A 20,693-nucleotide genomic window follows, 5' to 3' on the forward strand; every position below is an offset into this window, starting at 1 on the left:
AGCTAATGGTGGGAGGCTTCGGCGTCTCAGACCCCGTAACGGGTGGAAGAGAGACCAGAGAAGGCTCGGCCCCTGACTCCGACTCGTTGCTTAATGGGGAGAACCGGTTGAAAGTTTCTGTGGCTGAATGAACGACACCGGTTGAGCATTCCTACAGCATTTCCTTCCAAAAGCAATGAGAAAATTGTCCAGCTGCGGGGACTGTGCGAGGGGATTTATATAACTATATGTACTTAGTTGTGGCACAGACGCTGTTTTATCCTTTCCTACACTTTAAATTACCCTTGCCTAACGATTGAGACTGAAGCTGGCCTTGCAGCACGGCTATCCTCACCATAAAGCAATCGTTCTCCTGTATATTTTGAGTACAGCGACTGCAATTAGAAGGCATAATATTAATGTTACTACTTAGCTCCGGCTGGTGGAGGTCTTGTAGAACCATTTCCAGATAATGCGTCTGGGATGAAAAAGTTAATTGAAAAAAGTCAAGTGAGGGAAAAAATTTAAATATAAAATGGCAATTAAAAACCATAAAGTTGCCAGGTAGCAAAGTAACGGCAGCAACAGCAACACACAGCAGCACCTAAACAAGTCGACAAGTTGTGACAGGAAACGACGTCAGCACTCAGTGGTCTGTTAAACATCTAAATCCATATTTTCATTTGGTGCACATTTTAAGTGAGAAATCTGCGTCTCAACTCAATTCCATTATCGTGGAATTGCCCTCATCCCTTTTAATAATCAGCAAAATCATGTGCATCCACGTTATTGTTCATAATTTGACCATTTATATTATTACAGCAACTTGTATGCATTTTTGGCTGTGCAATTAAAAGAAACTGGTGGTATTTGCTGAATTAATGTGAAAGTCATATATTCATTGGTGAGCATACTTCAAGGACATTGGTGCCTCCTTTGTGTGCACAGACTTGATCATTATTTCATTGTCTTGAGACATAAACTCACATACAGTACATACAAGCTGGTAGGTCTACCATTCATATCTTCTCGGCTCCCACATAAAACAGAAGAGATGTGTTCAGAGTAGAGGTTACATTTTCTATTGTATCAATATTGTTTTTTAACTTTTCGTTGTGCATGCTTGGTGACACGCCAACTCATAATTGCCAGCAAATATCCGCTTTGAGGCACACAAACAGTTCACAGAGCAACTATGTCTGCTGTGTTGGAGTGCAGGATTTAATTTGAGAAGATTGTGCATAATAATGACTGACCTTAACTGGCTGACCATAAAGAACAAGGCCTCTAAAACTCATCCCAATTGAGAAGCTGAAGGACGACCAATCTATGTTTCTACACTAAGGTTGAAGTAGTACTGACATTGTGAACTGTGTAGATTCCTATATGTATTCTTGTGCACCAGGTGACATTTTCCTTTGATGGTCTCACAGCTTTTAGATTTTCTTGACTGTTTTCAACATGGTGAACATTTAAAAGATACAATTTCAGTTTGTAGGTTCATGTTCATTTTAAACACAGAATTTGAATGTGTTTAAACATGGTTCCATCCAGCAGCTTTGAACATAAATATTGAACTTTCATTCATGGTAGTGTTTTCACTTTCATTCAACTGTTCCTCTCAATATTTTTCATGTCATTTCTTTTCAAATTCAACTTCAACATTGACACATCACAATATGAGGACATGCCATGTTGAGAATACGTTTGAGGAAAGTGCAGACAGAGGCTGAATCCCAGATCACCCCCATCCCCTAGCCCCTCAATTTCCACCTTCACGCAAACGTAGACACCGTACGCACAAGTGTCCCAAAGGCGAGGGAGTGAAAATGATGGAGGGTGTAGGGGCTAAATAGACCCTCCAATAGCCACTTTGACTGAGTCAGCTAGACTGCCGGCATCAGAGCAAAGGGTTATTCCATAACGCACCGCATTATTTTACACAAAAGATTGTAACTGGGTGCCTAGTTAAGAGCCACCTGAATTTGTTTGTGTCTGATTTTGAAACTTGATACATGTAACATTTGACATTTCTCTGAAATGTTTAACGGATACTGAGGTTTATGTCTTGTAAAACGACAGGGGAAATGTTAATGTCATTCAAATTCCATGCTCGTTTTCATTATTTATATGTGGAACATTAATTGTATCATTCAAGTCATGTCCCGAAGTTGATGGGTTTATTTTATCCCCTCGCCACGCCGTTCATGAAGTAACCCTCAGAGTTTTGTCAGCAACACGTGAGACGTGCCTTCCGATTGAGCTGGTAGGGCTGAGAGATTGGATTGGGATTCACCAACACTGACGTCATTATGTTTTTATTCAGTTTACTCAATACATGTATATACAGTATACCTGATAACAGTAGTATTCGAGATTCAAATAAATCTTCTGCATCCAGGGCGATATGCAAAGGCCTGCTTTGTTAATATTTCAGGCCAGCACTTCCCCTAGAAACACGTAGTAATGGATGGGCATAAACATGCTAGTACAAGCATAAATCATGACTGCAACCAAGCACACTGGGAGGGGAACAAAATGGCTGCCATGAAAAATGGAGGACCGCAAGGTGAGACCATAGAGAATGACAGAGGCCTCTAGTTGCCAAAAGGCTGTATTAGCATAGCAACGCCATTAAGGGATTCCACCATTTTAATGTAGTCAACTGGGTGGGACTTCTAACTTCATTGGCTGATCCCTCCTGGTGGCCATGTTGGAGTCATCAGGAGGGATCAGCCGATCATGAAGAAAAATGGACTACTTCAAAATGGAGATTGCCTCAATGGCGCTGCCCATGCATACATAGGGATGCTTTCTTTATGAGTGAGACAGAATCTTATAGGACCAATGTGTTATGAAATGTAAGTTGTCAAATTCATTCAAATGGATTATTAATTGTACCAATACTATATTTAATTATATTTAGTTTTTTATTGGTTTTGGTTTTGCTGCCCAAATTTCATACGAATGTGTACTTTTTATTTTATTATTTAGTGAATAACATGCATACAACATGCATTATTTAGTTGGATTTGGCCTTCTTTTTTGTGTGGAAAAAAAACAGAGGGAAATCCATTTTTACCTAAAATATGTTGACGTTTGCGTACCATAAAATATTTCAAATGTTAGTCTTCTACGAGAGTCTATGACATTTTCACATGACAAATCCAATAAAATACTTATCCCTAAAAATATATATTTAAAATATTTCATCTACGTATGTATAATTCACTTTTGTATGCAATTTTCAAAAAATGTATTGTGATTGAATTCCAGCCAGTTGGTATGCCACTTCATTTCCACACGACCTAATCTATCCACAGCACCCCAAAAAAGGAACTGTATTAATGGTCACAATAAGGATTTAACTTACTTAGTGGCATGTCTGGGGTTTAAAATGCCTACTGTGGTAAAGTCAGTCTCAGTGTCTAGCCTCTCTCTGAAGCAAGAGTGGGAATTCTGTCAGGGAAGTGGAACTAATGCTTTTATCTCGCACTGTTTGTTTCTGGTACAGCGGTTAAGTCAATATTGCTCTGTAGCACAGGTACCCAAAGACAGGGCAATTCAGGTTGGCTTTGCTAGTGACTCTTTCCTCTGCCCTGCCCTGCCATTCCATTCCACACCGACCTTCCGGGCACACAACTCAATCTACCGTTGAATAAGAGAACTTAGGGAGGGTAGCTGGGCATTCACACCGCCACATGCCTTTTTCCACCCTCTCCTTTCAGTTTCTCATTCAGCTAAGGCAGAATAGCTTGTTATCAGTGTGGCCATGCGTCCAGACATGGTTCCCGCTCCCAATCTGTTCTCTCTAAAAGGTTTCATGGACTTTTCAAGAAGTCAGTCCTTTACTTTGTCTGTCAGCATCTCTCTCTGTGGTATAAGGAGCTCTTGAGTTCTCTCTCTCTCTCTCTCTCTCTCTCTCTCTCTCTCTCGTTATTTCAAGTGTTTAATCTTAGTGGGAAGAAACAAGAAGTACAACTTCAAAGATGTGAACATACAAATTTGCATTGCTACAGTCCCACAGTTTACCAACTTCTAAGAATGATGAATAATGTTGGGAGTAACTTACTTCATCCATCAACCACCAGAAGATGTTCTAAGTGTTGTTTGTCTTTCTCCATGTCAGGAAGAACAAAATAAGGTATCAGTGAGTTCTGAATTAATGCGGCTCCATTGCAGATCATTAGTCACTGATGAGAAATTGCAAGACTATTTTCGGTGTGAGTGGGCAGACTGGTTGGCTGTGAGGTGAATTAAGTGGAACTGAATTAACAACTGCAGTAAAACGTATAATATCCTCACTGATGGGTGGAAGGGGACTGATGTAAGCAGTCAAAAATGCAATCGAAACGGCTCATGAGCCATGGATGGAACGCTATCTATACAGGGTGGCTCTGAATGGCCCCTTGTGAATGCCAAACCATAGTACTTGCAGGGTAATAACATCAACAAATCCCTGAAAGAGGGCATATAGATCCGAAGGGAATGCAACTGTGGATGTTATTTTTTCCCCCTGTGTTTCTACCCTTCATAATGAGATATTTTGAATGGAATTCTGCTTCTTTCAGAAACGATTTGCACCCAATGTCTACATACTATTGCCCTGCAAAATTGCCTTCCAAAATAATCCAGCATAGAGAAGTATAAGACAAGTGTTATGGTATGCACGACAAATATGAGTTTGATGTCTTGCCATTGCTTTGAGATCTGTTCTGTTAATTAGCACTTTGTGAACATTATCTTATTGCCAAGATTCCGTCAGGTGGCTCAAAATACTGTAATTAAAGCGTAGGTCTTTCTATAGTGTCTATAGATATATCAAAGCAGCCATGCATAATGACCATACCTGAGGCCATCATGGGAACTCCCTTGTCAATAATTGTCTTGCATTGGCAGTAATCTTAAGCCCTGACAGTGGTCCAAACACCAACTGATAAAGCCAGCCGATAAGCATCCATTTCTCTTCAGGGCACCCATTATAATACCATATTGCAGGCTGAGTCAGTGGCTAGTCCTATTCCTACTCAGTGGAGAGGCAACAGAGCCCATGTCCAGTGCCGGATACTACTCACGTTTTAATTGTGTGGCTCTGGCGTGGACTGCAAACCAATTATTCCCCCCTTCATTTTGGGCATAATCAACGCTAGGGGGACGACAATGCCAACAAACATATTGTCTTCCGTTCTTGCAAAACAAGTGGAAAGCCTGAAACTGATTGGGATTGAAATGTTGTTATTTACTGGCTAGACTGGAATTGCTATTAGGATTTGTAGATGTCGGTCACACGAGTTGCTCCACAAATGCTTACTGGTACATGTAGTCATTCAAACTTCCTGTTTTATGCTGTAACTGGGCAGTCTATTTCTGGTTGCCTGTCTGGAGTTACAGTATATATCCACACATACAGCACATGGAGTAGTACTACATAATTCATCATGCCCTTCCGCTAACACCTAAGTATCTCTGCTTTCAGTGATCCATCAACTGCAGGAGGATATTGAATGTTTTGACTGTGATGTATGATGACTTACCTAGAGATTGTATGACTGAGACCTTACCCGTGGCCCACCTGTGGAATTCTACTTGTATCCAATAACTATGATATTTGTTCTATGTGCAAGTTTGCTGATTCTTCTTCTTGATAGGAAATTCATGGATTGGATTGTGTTGTTTCGAAGGATTCACCAAAAAACATTTTTCATATTTTAGATTTTTCTCAGCTGGTTACTAACACGTTCACTGCCCTTAGGCCCATTGACAAACAGCCCTTGTGATTTTTATTTTGCTTATGTCTCAATAGTCAACTTCCCTCCCATGTCTCCCATTCCTGGTTCCCACTGATCTGAAAGTTCTAGATTGGCCAAAGCAAAGTGGTATCTGTAATACCACCAATTTCAAATGAGTGTTCATCAGGGTGAAGAGACAGCCAATCAAAGACAAGTTAAAGTGTTAGGTCACTGTCTTCTAGTGACTTTGCGTCTTCCTCACCTAGGAAGTGTTTCACCCTAGACCTTTGGTTTTTGCAAGGTGCATGAGTCGAGAAATGATTAGGTCTGTGATGGCGGCTAATTGGTTGAATGGCTTCAGTCTCGCTCATGAAGACCTAATGAAAGGAAAAGTAATGATCCATTGGCGTGATGGCATTTCAGTTCACTCTCTGCATTAAACCGAGGATCTATCATGAACACCACAGGCTTTTTGGGACATGTTTGATGCTTTCTCAACCTGATGCTACTCTTAATGTCACTTTCATACATGGATTAACAGTTGTGCTGAATCCCTTAAAGAGCCACTGAACATGCCGATTGGCAGGTGTGGTTCTCTATCGCTCATTAGAAAAACAAGATTTCAGTCTTGGAGGTGTGTTTCCTGACCGATTCCATGTTTGGTTAATGAAGTTTGTCCCCCATGAGACACTGTAGACACATTAGCCTATTTCACTTCCACAAAATCCCCAGAGTGAATCTAATATAACTCAAGAAATGTGTAATAAATACTGAAGTTTTTGAAGAGGATGTTGAAGTTGCACAATTGTACTTTTAAGGTGTTTGATCCAGTATTTCTCCTACATACAACATCTGTATGAGTGGCCCAGCGGTCTAAGGGAGTGTGATTGGGAGTCCCATAGGGCAGTGCACAATTGACCAAGCATGGTAGGCCGTGGTAGGCCGTCATTGTAAGTAAGAATTTGTTCTTACCTAACTTGCCTAGATAGAAAAATATATATATACAGTTGAAGTCAAACGTTTACATAACGTCACGAATCCCGCTTCCTGAGTCTGTGTTTCTGTCCTAGAGTGTGTTTCCGGTGTCCTGGAACGCACCCTGTCTGGTTGCCGGGCAAATTAGCTTGATGTTCACCCGCACCTGTATCCCATCAGTAATCTGCACACCTGTCCTGATAATCACCTCTCCCTTTCAAAAGCTCTGACCTGACATCCATTCCCTGCCGGATCGTTAGCCATGAACAGTATGTTGTGCCCACGAACCAGCCTCCAGTTTATAGAGTTTGTTTTGTTTTGTACATCTTGCTTGCCTTTAACTTACCGCCGTTTGTTTTGTCTACAGCCATTCACCCTGAACCCATACCCCATCCCTGTCTGCTCGTCGCCAGTGTGTTGTTATCCATTGGATCTGCCTATCCACTCCCATCAACCCACCTCCGCTGCCCGCTCCTCCACCCCCACGTTCTCATTGATTAATAAATACTCACCATCTTTATACTCACCTTTGTGTTGGTCTGCTTCTGGGTCCAATTCTGGTAAACCCTGACAGATACACTTAATAATTTTTCAACCATTTTTCAACCACTCCACAAATTTCTTGAAAACATTTACATTTACATTACATTTAAGTCATTTAGCAGACGCTCTTATCCAGAGCGACTTACAAATTGGTGCATTCACCTGAAGACATCCAGTGGAACAGCCACTTTACAATAGTGCATCTAAATCTTTTAAGGGGGGGGGTGAGAAGGATTACTTTATCCTATCCTAGGTACTCCTTAAAGAGGTGGGGTTTCAGGTGTCTCCGGAAGGTGGTGATTGACTCCGCTGTCCTGGCGTCGTGAGGGAGTTTGTTCCACCATTGGGGGGCCAGAGCAGCGAACAGTTTTGACTGGGCTGAGCGGGAACTGTACTTCCTCAGTGGTAGGGAGGCGAGCAGGCCAGAGGTGGATGAACGCAGTGCCCTTGTTTGGGTGTAGGGCCTGATCAGAGCCTGGAGGTACTGAGGTGCCGTTCCCCTCACAGCTCCGTAGGCAAGCACCATGGTCTTGTAGCGGATGCGAGCTTCAACTGGAAGCCAGTGGAGAGAGCGGACTATAGTTTTGGCAAGTCGGTTAGGACATCTACTTTGTGCATGACACAATTCATTTTTCCAACAATTGTTTACAGACAGATTATTTCACTTATAACTCACTGATTCACAATTCCAGTGGGTCAGAAGTTTACATACACTAAGTTGACTGTGCCTTTAAACAGCTTGGAAAATTCCAGAAAATTATGTCATGGCTTTAAAAGCTTCTGATAGGCAAATTAACATAATTTGAGTCAATTGGAGGTGTACCTGTGGATGCATTTCAAGGCCTACCTTCAAACTCAGTGCCTCAGGGCTTGGGAAAAATCAAAAGAAATCAGCCAAGACCTCAGAAAACATTTGTAGACCTCCACAAGTCTAGTTCATCCCTGGGAGCAATTTCCAAATGCCTGAAGGTATCACGTTCATCTATACAAACAATAGAACACAAGTATAAACACCATGGGATCATGTAGCCGTCACACCGCTCAGGAAGGATATGCATTCTGTCTCCTAGAGATGAACGTACTTTGGTGCGAAAAATGCAAATCAATCCCAGAACAACAGCAAAGGACCTTGTGAAGTTGCTGGAAGAAAACAGGTACAAAATTATCTTTATCCATAGTAAATTGAGTCCTATATCGGCATAACCTGAAAGGCCGCTCAGCAAAGAAGAAACCACTGCTCCAAAACCACCATAAAAAAGCCAGACTACGGTTTGCAGAAGCACATGGGGACAAAGATTGGACTTTTTGGAGAAATGTACTTTGGTCTGATGAAACAAAAATAGAACTGTTTGGTTATAATGACCATTGTTATGTTTGTTGGAAAAAGGGGGAGGCTTGCAAGCTGAAGAACACCATCCCAACCGTGAAGCACAGGGGTGGTGGCAGCATCATGTTGTGGGGGTGCTATGCAGCAGGAGGGACTGGTGAACTTCACAAAATAGATGGCATCATGAGCAAGTAAAATTATGTGGATATATTGAAGCAACATCTCAAGACATCAAATGGGTCTTCCAAATGGACAATGACCCAAGCATACTTCCAAATTTGTTGCAAAATGGCTTAAGGACAACAAAGTCAAGATATTGGAGTAGACAACACAAAGCGACCTCAAACCTATAGAAAATGTGTGGGCAGAACTGAAGAAGCGTGTGAGAGCAAGGAGGCCTACGAACTTAACTTACTTACATCAGCTCTGTCAGGATTAATGGGCCAAAATTCACCTGACTTATTGTAGGAAGCGTGTGGAAGGCTATCCGAAATCTTTGACCCAAGTAAAATAATTTAAAGGCAATGCTACCAAATACTAATTGAGTGTATGTAAACTTCTGACCCACTGGGAATGTGATGAAAGAAATAAAAGCTGAAATAAATTATTATCTCTACTATTATTCTGACATTTCACATTCTTAAAATAAAGTGGTGATCCTAACTGACCTAAGACAGGGAATTTTTACCAGGATTAAATGTCAAGAATTGTGAAAAACTGAGTTTAAATGTATTTGGCTAAGGCATATGTAATCTTCTGACTTCAACTGTATATGGAATTTCAAGCAGAACTTCAAAGGCCAGGGAAGCTTTTTGAAAGCCTCATAAAAGGCAATAATTAGTAGATGGGTAACAATAACCAATCAGACATTGATTATCTCTTTAAGCATTGTCAAGTTTATTATTATGCTGTGGATTATATATTAAACCATCCAGATGCATCAAAGGTACAGTCTTCCTTCTGAACTGAGCTACAGGACAGGAATGATACTGCTCATTGATGTTACCATGAGACTATTGTTGATTTTAAAACACATACAGAGCTCAATGGCTGTGATGGGAGAAAACCGAGGATGGATCAACAACATTGTAATGACTCGATAATAATGTCCAAAACAACAGAGTGAAAAGAAGAATACAAATATACAAACATATGTTGTGTTGTGCAAATCCAAATCCAACACATCACTGAGTAACTGTCTCCTTTTTGTCATGCATGGTGGCTACATCATGGTATACTGTATGTATTCTTATGGCTTCCTGTCAAAGCAAGGGCTGATTTCAAGGTTTTACTGCTAACCTACAAAGCATTACATGGGCTTGCTCCTACCTATCTCTCTGATTTGGTCCTGCCGTACATACCTACACGTACGCTATGATCACAAGACGCAGGCCTCCTAATTGTCCCTAGAATTTCTAAGCAAACAGCTGGAGGCAGGGCTTTCTCCTATAGAGCTCCATATTTATGGAACGGTCTGCCTACCCATGTCAGAGACGCAAACCTTTAAGTCTTTACCGAAGACTCATCTCTTCAGTGGGTCATATGATTGAGTGTAGTCTGGCCCAGGAATGGGAAGGTGAACGGAAAGGCTTTGTAGCAACGAACCGCCCTTGCTGTCTCTGCCTGGCCGGTTCCCCTCTTTTCACTGGGATTCTCTGCCTCTAACCCTATTACAGGGGCTGAGTCACTGGCTTACTGGGGCTCTCTCATGCCGTCCCTGGAGGGGGTGCATCACCTGAGTGGGTTGATTCACTGTTGTGGTCATCCTGTCTGCGTTGGCGCTCCCCCCTTGGGTTGTGCCGTGGCGGAGATATTTGTGGGCTATACTCAGCCTTGTCTCAGGATGGTAAGTTGGTGGTTGAAGATATCCCTCTAGTGGTGTGGGGGCTGTGCTTTGGCAAAGTGGGTGGGGTTATATCCTTCCTGTTTGGCCCTGTCCGGGGGTGTCCTCGGATGGGGCCACAGTGTCTCCTGACCCCTCCTGTCTCAGCCTCCAGTATTTATGCTGCAGTAGTTTATGTGTCGGGGGGCTAGGGTCAGTTTGTTATATCTGGAGTGCTTCACTTGTCCTATTCGGTGTCCTGTGTGAATCTAGGTGTGCGTTCTCTAATTCTCTCCTTCTCTCTTTCTTTCTCCTGAGCCGTAGGACCATGCCCCAGGACTACCTGCCATGATGACTCCTTGCTGTCCCCAGTCCACCTGGCCATGCTGCTGCTCCAGTTTCAACTGACCTGAGCCCTAGGACCATGCCCCAGGACTACCTGACATGATGACTCCTTGCTGTCCCCAGTCCACCTGGACATGCTGCTGCTCCAGTTTCAACTGTTCTGCCTTATTATTATTCGACCATGCTGATCATTTATGAACATTTGAACATCTTGGCCATGTTCTGTTATAATTTCCACCCGGCACAGCCAGAAGAGGACTGCCCCCCCCACATATGCTCTACCTAATTCTCTCTTTCTTTCTCTCTCTCGGAGGACCTGAGCCCTAGGACCGTGCCCCAGGACTACCTGACATGATGACTCCTTGCTGTCCCCAGTCCACCTGACTGTGCTGCTGCTCCAGTTTAAACTGTTCTGCCTTATTATTATTCGACCATGCTGGTCATTTATGAACATTTGAACATCTTGGCCATGTTCTGTTATAATCTCCACCCGGCACAGCCAGAAGAGGACTGGCCACCCCACATAGCCTGGTTCCTCTCTAGGTTTCTTCGTAGGTTTTGGCCTTTCTAGGGGGGTTTTCCTAGCCACCGTGCTTCTACACCTGCATTGCTTGCTGTTTGGGGTTTTAGGCTGGGTTTCTGTACAGCACTTTGAGATATCAGCTGATGTACGAAGGGCTATATAAATACATTTGATTTGATTTGATTTGATTCTTGACAGCAAACACTGGAGAATTTTTCAGGATAAAAAGAAATGGGATGGAGCTAAGCACAGGCAAAATCCTAGAGGAAAACCTATTTCAGTCTCCTTTACACCAGAGACTGGGAGAGGAATTGACCTTTCAGCAGGAAAATAACCTACAACAGCACGATAACCTCCAACACAAGGCCACATCTACACTGCAGTTGATTACCAAAAAGACAGTGAACTTTCCTGAGTGGCCAAGTTACAATTTGCTTAAATTTGCTCTCTAGCCAAATACAACAGGTTTAGACCTTACAGTGAAATGCTTACTTACAAACCCTTAACCAACAATGCAGTTTTTAGAAAAAAATAAAAAAAGTAAAAGCAAGTTATTAAAGTAACCATGCATAGATAATAACCGAGAGGAGCAGAAAAACAGAGGTGTGTGTGTGTGGGGGGAGGGGGCGCAATGCAAATGGTCTCGTTAACCATTTGATTACATGTTCAGGAGTCTTATGGCTTGGGGATAGAAGCTATTTAGAAGCCTCTTGGACCTAGACTTGGTGCTTCAGTACCGCTTGCTGTGCGGTAGCAGAGAGAACAGTCTATGACTAGGGTGGCTGGAGTCTTTGACAATTTTTAGGGCCTTTCTCTGACACCGCCTGGTATAGAGGTCCCGGATGGCAGGAAGCTTGGCTCCAGTGATGTACTGGACCTTACACACTACCCTCTGAAGTGCCTTGCGGTCAGAGGCCGAGCAGTTGCCATATCAGTCAGTGATGCAAACCGTCATAATGCTCTCAATGGTGCAGCTGAAAAAACTTTTGAGGAGCTGAGGACACATGCCAAATCTTTTCAGTCTTCTGGGGGAATAGGTTTTGTTGTGCCCTGGTCACGACTGCCTTGGTGTGTTTGTTGGTAATGTGGACGTCAAAGAATTTGAAGCTCTCAATCTGCTCCACTACAGCCATGTCGATGAGAATGGGAGCGTGCTCAGTCCTCCTTTTCCTGTAGCCCACAATCATCTCCTTTGTCTTGATCACGTTGAGGTCGTTGTCTTTGTACCACACGATCAGGTCTCTGACCTTCTCCCTATAGGCTGGCTCATCATTGTCGGTGATCAGGCCTACCATTGTTGTGTCATCGGCAAACTTAATGATGGTGTTGGAGTCATGCCTGGCCATGTAGTCATGAGTGAACAGGGCGTACAGGAGGGGACAGCACTCACCCCTGAGGGGCCCCCGTGTTGAGGATCATCGTAGCGGATGTGTTATTACCTACCCTTACCACCTGGGGGCGGGCAGTCAGGAAGTCCAAGATCCAGTTGCAGAGGGAGGTGTTTAGTCCCAGGGTCCTTAGCATAGTGATGAGCTTATAGGGCTCTATGGTGTTGAACACTGAGCTGTAGTCAATGAATAGCATTCTCACCTAGGTTTTCCTTTTGTCTAGATGTGAAAGGGCAGTATGGAGTGTCATAGAGATTGCATCATCTGTATGCAAATTAGAGTCGGTCTACGTTTCCTGGAATAATGGTGTTGATTTGAGCCACGACCAGCCTTTCAAAAAACATCATGGCTACAGACAGGAGTGCTACGGGTCGGTAGTCATTCAGGTAGGTTACCTTAGTGTTCTTGGGCACAGGGACTATGGTGGTCTGCTTGAAACATGTTGGTTTTACAGACTCAGACAGGGAGAGGTTGAAAATGTCAGTGAAACACTTGCCAGTTGGTCAGTGCATGCTCGGAGTACATGTCCTGGTAATCCATCTTGACCTGTGGCCTGTGTAATGTTAACCTCTTCAACCTATGGGGGCGCTATTTCATTATTGGATAAAAAAAACGTGCCCGTTTTAAGAGCAATATTTTGTCACAAAAAGATGCTCGACTATGCATATAATTGACAGCTTTGGAAAGAAAACACTCTGACGTTTCCAAAACTGCAAAGATATTATCTGTGAGTGCCCCAGAACTGATGCTACAGGCGAAACCAAGATGAAACTCAAACAGGAAATGAGCAGGATTTTTGAGGCTCTGTTTTTCATTGTCTCCTTATATGTCTGTGAAAGCGCCAGGAATGAGCCTGCCCTTTCTATAGTTTCTCCAAGTTGTCTGCAGCATTGTGACGTATTTGTAGGCATATCATTGGAAGATTGGCCATAAGAGACTACATTTACCAGGTGTCCGCCCGGTGTCCTTTGTTGAAATTGTTGCGTAATCTCCAAGCTGCTCGCATTCATCCATGAATTCCAGGAACGATATATCATGAAGAGATATGTGAAAAACACCTTGAGGATTGATTCTAAACAACGTTTGGCGTTTTGGCGTTCTGATGACTGAAAAAACGTTTGGCGTTTTGATGAATGAATTTTCGTTTTTTTTTTGGTAGCCAAACATGCGCAGAAAACGGATCGATTTCTCCTGCATAAATAATCTTTCAGGAAAAACTGAACATTTGCTATCTAACTGAGAGTCTCCTCATTGACAACATCTGAAGTTCTTCAAAGGTAAATTATTTTATTTGAATGGTTTTCTGTTTTTTGTGAAAATGTTGTCTGCTGAATGCTAACGCTAAATGCTAACACTAGCTATCAATAGCTATCAATACTGTTACACAAATGCTTGTTTTGCTATGGTTGAGAAGCATATTTTTGAAAATCTGAGATGACAGTGTTGTTGACAAAAGGCTAAGCTTGAGAGCTAGCATATTGATTTAATTTCATTTGCGATTTTCATGAATAGTTAACGTTGTGTTATGCTGCAGTCACTGTGGGGACTACGTCATCAATGCACTTATTTATGAAGCCTGTGACTGATGTGGTGTACTCCTCAATGCCATCAGAAGCTTCCCAAACATATTCCAGTCTGTGCTAGCAAAACAGTTCTGTAGCATAGCATCTGCTTCGTCTGTCCACTTTTTTATTGGTCGAGTCACTGGAGCTTCCTACTTTAATTATAAGCAGGAATCAGGAGGATAAAATTATGGTCAGATTTGCCAAATGGAGGGCGAGGGAGAGCTTTGTACACATCTCTGTGTGTGGAGTAAAGGTGTTCTAGAGTTTTCTTCCCTCTGGTTGCACATTTAACATGCTGGTAGAAATTAGGTAAAACGGATTTAAGTTTCCCTTCATTAAAGTCCCCGGCCACTTGGAGTTCTTCGTTCTTGATGAGTGTTTTCCTGTTTGCTTAGGGCCGTATACATCTCATGGAGTGCGGTCTTAATGCCAGCATCTGTTTGTAGTGGTAAATAGACAGATACAAAGATTATATATGAAAACTCTCTAGGTAGGTAGTGTGGTATACAGCTTAATCACACCCTAGAAGTGTACAAAAGGTAGGATGACTTACAGTCGCATATCATCACAGCCCGTAGGATAACATTTTTGTCACTGTTATTTTGGAATTGGAAGATGTCAGCCAATTGCTCTCAATCTTTTACGTGATGTATCTTTAAATTGAACTGGGCAGGCTGTATTGCACAGGAAGGATCAAGCGAGAACTCTTTTCATATTAGTTCTGAACATTTCACAGAGGTGTTTTAGCTCTGCAGTCTTGTATCACAAAGCACTACGATAAATGTTGAATGAGTGTTGCAATGTTGACCTTTATCGGTTGGAGTGGAGAAAAGTAGCAGCCAAGTGTCCGAGACGTTTTCATTTACCCCGTTTTGCCCCAATCGTTTTCAACACTGCTTGTTGAATGACACGAGGAGACAGTCACCATGCTATTAAGGTTTGCCCAATCTCAGCCTATATCTGTAAGTGTCACTGTGGATTCCCATCAGACACTTGTCATGCCATATCAAGTCTACGTTCAGTCAGTGCAGGTAATACAGCAGTCATGTTAACCTGTATTACCAGTAACATACAGCCAGATCATCTCTCAGTGGTTAATAATAAAGAGGTAGAGGTAGTGGATATGGCAGTACTTGTCTTTCATTCCCCCAGGCGTTGGCTTTTGTTGAACTTTTCTGGAATTGTGTCTCTTGTGGACGTTTGTTAGGGAGATCTGTGGCCTTAACTGTGCTTTTGTTTTCACTCCATGGCTCACTATGTAAATGGAAACACTGTCAGCAGAGTTGGAAAGGTTCATCTTCACAGACAGAGTGGGCAGAAGATGGACTTTGGAGTTTACTGGCTGCTATTTGTCACACTATGCCTATAGCTTTAGACAAGGCAACTTTGCGCGTTGATCCGGTTAAATTAACTGTCAACATAAATGCAGCAGTGGGGGGAAAGATAAGTAAAAACACCCCCAAAAAGGGTTCCTATTGGAGAGGGAAGGTCGAAACTGTAGCACAGGAGGGAGGAGAGACAGCTCGCAACGATGAGCTGTGTGAAACAACCCCTCAAGGGATAAAACCCTGAAGAACTAGACCTCAAGTCCCCAGGATTTACCTAGGTCTTGTTTTCCAAGCCGCCATATACAATAAGGAGCGTATTTGGAGCAGCAACCATTCCAGTCAGCACACCGACCGGGACTTGTGGTTAATTTCGCAGAAACAGTGTGTCAGACTGAATGCTTACAAACGTTTCAAACAGATGGTCGGGCTGGCAGGCCATATTTTCATATAGAAAAAAAAGTTGGCCAAATAATATCTTAGCACATTTCCACTGCGGCAGGAGCGGCTCTCATTCATCACATTAGGAAGGGAGAAAACAGAAAAATGTTTCCTCGGGACATAAAAACAGACAGGAAAGCGATCCTCATGCCTGTAAATGAGCTCTTATGCAGTGTAAGAAACGGGTGCATCACCATCTAAATCAACTGTAATTGGATGTGCAGTGGTCTAGAGGGCTTAGACATTTTCATTTTATTTGACTTATGTTCGACTTAAGTATAAGGTATAAGGGATAGTTTAGGGTTCTACTACCCCTGGCCTAACTTTGGAGGTGAGCAGGGGGTGATTTCTAAACTCTGATGAATGAAAATAATATTACATTTTCAATCCATCCCGAACATTTTAGCTATGGGAGTATGTTAGTTAAAACATTTTGATGATCAATCGTACTTACAATGACCATAATTTATACAAATGTGGTGGTAATGCATTTATTTGTAAAAACATATTTGAGCAATTGACATTGGAGTTTAATACCCACATGTACAGGGTTGCAGACGTACTTACAGGGTACAGTGAAATTGCAACAATGCAGGACAAAGTGAAAATAAACCATAGTAATATAAATACAAATAAAAACAAATGTCCATTGGGGTGGGGGCAGGCTAAATATCTGCTGAGGAGGGGAAATGTCCATAAGGGGAGCAGCAGGTAGGAAGACGAGGGGAGCATAGGGGGGACAGGGGCTGAACGCACCACCCTCTGTAGCACTTTGTGGTCCGCGGCGGTGGAGTTTCCGTACAAGGCTGCAATGCAGCCCGACCGGATAGCCTTGATGGTGCTCCTGCAGAACACTGAGGGCCCTCAAGGACAGGCCAAATTCATTCAACATCCTGAAGTTGACGAGTCGCTGCCGTGCCTTCTTCACCACAGCGTCCGTGTGGTTGGACCATTTTAGCTCCTCAGAGACGTGCACACCGAGGAACTTTATTTTTTTGATCGTCTCCACGGCAGTCAGGAAGTCCAGGACCCAGTTGCAGAGGGAGAACTTCAGTCCCAGGGCCATGAGCTTTGGAATTTTTGTCCATGGAACCTTGTCTATGGAACATCTCTTGGCACCTATTCTGAGTGCAAATATAGGGGAAAATACAACCATTTTCACATCAATTAATGTTTTCACAAATGTAAATTGTCTCTGACAACGCTTTCCCATGTTGTGAACATTAATCCTTAGAGACAGTGTTATTGTTTTCATATCTAATAGTATAATAATTGGTCAGAGAGCATGTTTTGGAGGTGGAGCCGTTAGACGTGGATGTCAGCAAAGTAATCTTGGGGGAACACAAGGCTTTAATCTCTTAGAAACAGTGTGCCAGAGAAGACAAGTACAGTTAATTAAAGACATACAGTATATAGTATACAGTTTAGCAGGTTAAAGACTAGGCTACCTTTATTGGGGATATGCATAATAGTTTTTCGTCTTGCACTGTTTGAACGCAGTACATGTTGTGAAATCATAAATCAATGATTGGTCTACCTAGTGTCTGGAAGACTTGGTAGCCTGGATTCCATGTGTAGTCTTTTGGATTTAAGTTCCGTCTCTCCTTTAGCCTCCTGCACCCCTGTTCCACGAGGAGTGTTGGGATCCAGCAGCTTTACCTCTCCATCTGTCTAGCTCGCCTGGACTGCACCAACACCTCCCTGATTAAGAAAGAAGGTGGGTATGGTTGCCGTCATGCTGTAGGCCTGAGCCTTTTGTACTAAGCCTTTTGTGAGCAGAAACTCATGCGTACGCGCATGCTGGATATATATACTGAGTGTACAAAACATTAACTTCACCTGCTCTTTCTTTGACATAGACTGACCAGGTGAAAGCTATGATCTCTTATTGATGTCACCTGTTAAATCCAGTTCAATCCGGGTAGATGAAGGGGAGGAGACGGGTTAAAGAATGATTTTTAAGCCTTGAGACAATTGAGCCATGGATTCAGAGCTGAATGGGGCAAACCAAAATATTTAAGTGTTTTGAACGGCGTATGGTAGTACATGCCAGGCACACCAGTTTGAGTGTGTCAAGAACTGCAACACTGCTGGGTTTTTCACACTCAAGAATTTCCCGTGTGTATCAAGAATAGTCCACCACCAAAGGACATCCAGCCAACTTGACACAACTGTGGGAAGCATTGGAGTCAACATGGGCAAACAATCCTGTGGAATGATTTTGACACCTTGTAGAGTTCATGCCCAAATTAATTTAGGCTGTTCTGAGGACAAACGGTGTTGCAACTCAATAATAGGAAGGTGTTCCTAATGTTTTGCACACTCTGTACACATCAAAGCACATATTGCGGCACCATCACCATCCCAATGTCTCAATATCACATGTTCGTAAGCTTTTTCCTCGCCCCAGCCTAACTTAGCTAATTACAAGCAGCTGACCAATTGGCACTTTTATTGTGAAATTACTGATAGGTAACAATTTTCTTTGATTGCAGGAACAGTCCCTATGGTGATTACACTCGTTGAAATACTTTTAAAAGTATGATATCTTAGGCACCGGCTCCTTTAATTTCGACTGACCGTTGTACAATGAACAAAATTGTCTGTGGTAATGGGGTATAGCAGATAAAAGCTCAACGCAATATCTGAGAATCCCCATTACAGCGTGGTTGGTTTGTGTTCTCTACTTGTGATCATTTATTTAGCATCACTGGGAGAGCATGAGACACGGAGAGGAAAGAAGAAAAAAACATACTGATCAGAGACCTCAGTTGTCATATTCATGTCAGATGCAAAGAAAAGCGGGAAACAAAGACAGAAGAGGTTTTCCAAACAATAGCCTCAGACTGCCCAGAAATCTACCATTGTTCTCCTTTTCTGGAGCTACTTTTAACGACTGTAAAGTGACTCTTTCCCCTCAGGGGGAAAAACAAATGTGTAAACATTCTGGCACAATGCAATTTTTGCGTTTGCAGCTTGACAGTAATGTAATTAGTGTTGATAACCATCAAGGTTACCCTATAGGTTTTTGTCTGAGTACAAGTCATTTCCGAGAAGAGCGGACCCACACATAGATTTTCATTTGGCTAGGGTAAGCAGTAAAACAGAGCAGGGGTTGACTAGGTCTCCCATTGTATGCAGCAGTCTCATAAACGAAGGGAAATTATGTTGGTTTCTTGGGAGATATGCAGAGCTGAGGTGAAGGGCACACGGACTGAGCAGCCGAATCCTCATCCCCGTCTTTGCCGCCGGAACGGATTGGCGTTTTTATCCCATCATGATCTATGAGCCCGGTGGGTTATGTTATGCAAAAACAAAGCAGAGGAAATTGGAAGGGGAAAGCACACGACTGACGGGCAATGTTCATGCAAACACACAAGGAACCTGGAAATGGCCCCTATGGACATTAAGGACATAGTTGTTTGTGCAATGCAGATATAACTGACTCTATCGCGGTGCAGGTTTGTATTAAGTTCAGTACATTAAGTCTGACATTCAACCTCTACAATCGCACCTTTGCCGTGTGGGAAATAAGGCCGTAATACACAGAATACATGCAGTGTTTTCTGAACTGTGGCTTATATTTAAGCAAAAACCTGCAAAACAAAGTGTAGAATACGGAACAGAATTGTTAACCTGCGGTCTGCTCACAATTATGCAAAGAATCAACACCAGTGATTATGGAGGAGATGAGTATAATGCAGTAAGTGTGGAGGAAGAAATGGATGGGAGTTTTTACTCATTACTGTACTACTACTCAGGCAGCATACATGTCTAGGTACTCTTGCATCTCTCCCAGCACCAAGCCAATCTGTATGGGGATACCCGCTGTTCTGAGATCAGGTGCTCCACTGGTATCAGCCTTGCCTTCACACACATAACTGGCTGCCTATAGGGATTTTCAAAGGCCTCATTCAAAGAGAAGCAAGCTGAGACTGTATCATTAAGTTTTCTGACGACACAATAGTGGTATGCCTGATCACCGACAATGACGAGATAGCCTATAGGGAGGAGGTCAGAGACCTGGCCGGGTGGTGCCAGAATAACAACCGCCGAGCACGTCGAGCATGTCCCCATTCTCATCGACGGGGCTGTAGTGGAGCAGGTTGAGAGCTTCAAATTCCTTGGTGTCCACATCACCAACAAACTAGAATGGTCCAAACACACCAAGAGAGTTGTGAAGAGGGCACGACAAAGCCTATTCCCCCCCAGGAAACTAAAAACATTTGGCATGGGTCCTGAGATCCTCAAAAGGTTCTACAACTGCAACATCGAGAACATCCTGACCGGTTGCATCACTTCCTTGTACGGCAATTGCTCAGCCTCCGACCGCAAGGCACTTCAGAGGGTAGTGCATACGGCCCGGTACATCACTGGGGCAAAGCTGCCTGCCATCCAGGACCTCTACACCAGGCGGTGTCAGAGGAAGGCTCTGAAAATTGTCAAAGACCCCAACCACCCCAGTCATAGACTGTTCTCTCTACTACCACATGGCAAGTGGTACTGGAGTACCAAGTCTAGGACAAAACGGATTCTCAACAGTTTTTACCCCCAAGCCATAAGACTCCTGAACAGGTAACCAAATGGTTACCCGGACTATTTGCATTGTGTGCCTCCACCCAACCTCTCTTTTACGCTGCTGCTACTCTCTGTTTATCTTATATGCATAGTCAATTTACCCATACCCACATGTACATACTACCTCAATAAGCCTGACTAACCGGTGTCTGT

The sequence above is a fragment of the Oncorhynchus gorbuscha genome, linkage group LG23 (assembly GCF_021184085.1).
Source record: "Oncorhynchus gorbuscha isolate QuinsamMale2020 ecotype Even-year linkage group LG23, OgorEven_v1.0, whole genome shotgun sequence".
Classification (NCBI taxonomy): domain Eukaryota; kingdom Metazoa; phylum Chordata; class Actinopteri; order Salmoniformes; family Salmonidae; genus Oncorhynchus; species Oncorhynchus gorbuscha.